The sequence below is a fragment of the Ascidiella aspersa genome, chromosome 5 (assembly GCF_963924565.1).
Source record: "Ascidiella aspersa chromosome 5, kaAscAspe10.2, whole genome shotgun sequence".
In the NCBI taxonomy this organism is placed as follows: Eukaryota; Metazoa; Chordata; class Ascidiacea; order Phlebobranchia; family Ascidiidae; genus Ascidiella; species Ascidiella aspersa.
The window spans coordinates 13210171-13213240 of record NC_139451.1 but is presented as its reverse complement, the minus strand read 5'-3'; the positions used below and the strand labels follow the sequence as shown (position 1 = coordinate 13213240).

Genomic DNA, 3070 nt, shown 5'->3' with positions numbered 1-3070 from the left:
CCTCACGGTACTTGTTCGCTATCGGTCTCGTGACCGTATTTAGCCTTAGATGGAGTTTACCACCCGCTTTGGGCTGCATTCCCAAACAACCCGACTCTGGGAAGACGCCGTAGCGCGCCCGCCTGTCGCCGCCATGGGCCTGACACCCGCTCTGGGAAAAGGCCTCGATCAGAAGGACGCGGGCGACCGGCGAAGCGCGCCGTGACGAATTCCGTACGCCACAATTCCGCGCACTCCAAAAGCGCGCGGATTCGGCGATGGGCACATCCCGCTTCACTCGCCGTTACTGAGGGAATCCTCGTTAGTTTCTTTTCCTCCGCTTAGTAATATGCTTAAATTCAGCGGGTAGCCTCGTCCGACCTCAGGCCGAAAGTAAGGACCGGGACTATTCTTCCCGTTCCGCGCTCGCCGTCGGCGCCGCGCGCCGCCGCGCACCTCGATTCCCGCCCTTGAGCCGCCAGCCGTTGGCCTCTTCGAGGTCGACTCGCCGCCGCCGCGCGGGATTCTGGTCGCGATCGTCGCGCATCGTGCCGTGCTGTCTTGAGCGGGACGGGCGCTCGCGCGTCCGACGCCGCAGCAGCCGCGCGGAGAAATCCCCGCGCGGAACGTTTGCAACGCGACCCTGAGGCGGGCGCGGCCCCGGGATTGACCCGAGGCCGCAATTTGCGTTCAGAACGTCGATGCTCAATGTGTCCTGCAATTCACACTAATTCACGCAGCTAGCTGCGTCCTTCATCGACTCACGAGCCGAGTGATCCACCGCCAAGAGCCATCCACGATTGTTTCGCTCGCACAGTGCCTCGCACTATAGGGTGACAAAATAGACCGCGCCGAGCGGTCGGCCAGGCCGACGCTTGAAGCCGGAGCGCGCGGCACCGCGGCACTCGACGCGCAAACATTACCGGGTGACCGAATCGCCGGCCGGCGCGCCGCTCCTCGCGGGTCGGGCGCCGGGTAGCAAAGACTTTTTCTCTCGCTTGTCCGAGTTTCGCGTTCGCCGAAGCGTTTGCGAGACCGTTAATGATCCTTCCGCAGGTTCACCTACGGAAACCTTGTTACGACTTTTACTTCCTCTAAATGATCAAGTTAGATCGTCTTCTCGGACGCCGGCTCGACCGTTGCCGGCCGCGCCAGGTCCAATCGGAGGACCTCACTAAACCATTCAATCGGTAGTAGCGACGGGCGGTGTGTACAAAGGGCAGGGACGTAATCAACGCGAGCTAATGACTCGCGCTTACTGGGAATTCCTCGTTCAAGGGAAATAATTGCAATTCCCTATCCCTAGCACGACCGGGGTTCAGCGGGTTACCCAGACCTGTCGGCCAAGGCGAGCACATGCTGATCCGGTCAGTGTAGCGCGCGTGCGGCCCCGAACATCTAAGGGCATCACAGACCTGTTATTGCTCAATCTCGTGTGGCTAAACGCCACTAGTCCCTCTAAGAAGTTAGACGCCGACCGATTGGGTCGCGTAACTAGTTAGCAAGCCAGAGTCTCGTTCGTTATCGGAATTAACCAGACAAATCGCTCCACCAACTAAGAACGGCCATGCACCACCACCCACAGAATCAAGAAAGAGCTCTCAATCTGTCAATCCTCACTGTGTCCGGGCCGGGTGAGATTTCCCGTGTTGAGTCAAATTAAGCCGCAGGCTCCACTCCTGGTGGTGCCCTTCCGTCAATTCCTTTAAGTTTCAGCTTTGCAACCATACTTCCCCCGGAACCCAAAGACTTTGGTTTCCCGCAAGCTGCCGGAGAGGTCGTAAAACTAACGCCCCCCGATCGCTAGTTGGCATCGTTTATAGTCAGAACTAGGACGGTATCTGATCGTCTTCGAACCTCTGACTTTCGCTCTTGATTAAAGAAAACATTCTTGGCAAATGCTTTCGCAGTCGTTCGTCTTGCGCCGATCCAAGAATTTCACCTCTAACGGCACAGTACGAATGCCCCCGTCTGTCCCTCTTAATCATTACCTCGCGCTCCGAAAACCAACAAAATAGAACCGAGGTCCTATTCCATTATTCCATGCACCATTATTCAGGCGAATCGCCTGCTTTGAACACTCTAATTTTTTCAAAGTAAACGTTCCGGCCGCCGCCGACACTCAGTCAAGGGCACCGGCGGAGAACCGGAGGTGAGGCCAGGACGGCCAGTACACGCCTTGCGACGGACCGGCCGCCTGCGCCCAAAATCCAACTACGAGCTTTTTAACCGCAACAACTTAAATATACACTTTTGGAGCTGGAATTACCGCGGCTGCTGGCACCAGACTTGCCCTCCAATGGATACTCGTTAAAGGTTTTAAAGTGTACTCATTCCAATTACAGGGCCTCGTTTAGAGTCCTGTATTGTTATTTTTCGTCACTACCTCCCCGCGTCGGGAATGGGTAATTTGCGCGCCTGCTGCCTTCCTTGGATGTGGTAGCCGTTTCTCAGGCTCCCTCTCCGGAATCGAACCCTGATTCTCCGTTACCCGTAAGAACCTCGGTAGGCCAGTACCGTACCGACGAAAGTTGATAGGGCAGACACTTGAATGATCCGTCGCCGGTGCGAGACCGTGCGATCCGCAAAGTTATCCAGAGTCACCAAAGGTTGCGGGCCGAAGCCCGGTCGGTTTTTGGTCTGATAAAAGCACGCCTCCCGCGAGGTCGGCGCTTCACGCATGTATTAGCTCTAGCATTTCCACAGTTAACCACGTAAAACGTACGATCAAATGAACCATAACTGATTTAATGAGCCATTCGCAGTTTCACTGTACGAGAGCTCGTACTTAGACTTGCATGGCTTAATCTTTGAGACAAGCATATGACTACTGGCAGGATCAACCAGGTAGCTACTTTAGCGTAGCCCCGAAAGGCCGACGAAGGAGGCGCCGCTGATGCGGCGCCGTCGCTCGGTCGATGCGAAACCCGAAGGCTTCTCTCCGTTAAAATTTCGTTCTTTGCTCGGCTGCCCGAACTCAGAAAACCGTCACCGCCCGTCGCACCCGCCGGAGTAAGACTTCGTCGGCAGGCCTTTCGACCGCCACGTCGCCAACACCGGCGCGAGCGCAACGCACGCCAGACAACTTCGC

At 56.5% G+C, this 3070-nt stretch overlaps 2 non-coding genes across 2 annotated transcripts; both read right to left on the bottom strand.

Moving 5' to 3' along the window:
* Positions 1-617: 617 nt before the first annotated feature.
* LOC146144354 (5.8S ribosomal RNA) lies at positions 618-771 on the bottom strand. The gene has a single exon (XR_014498934.1). It is a non-coding gene; the product is annotated as a 5.8S ribosomal RNA (ribosomal RNA).
* Positions 772-1018: 247 nt separating this feature from the next.
* LOC146144353 (small subunit ribosomal RNA) lies at positions 1019-2829 on the bottom strand. Its single transcript, XR_014500578.1, has one exon. It is a non-coding gene; the product is annotated as a small subunit ribosomal RNA (ribosomal RNA).
* Positions 2830-3070: the final 241 nt, after the last annotated feature.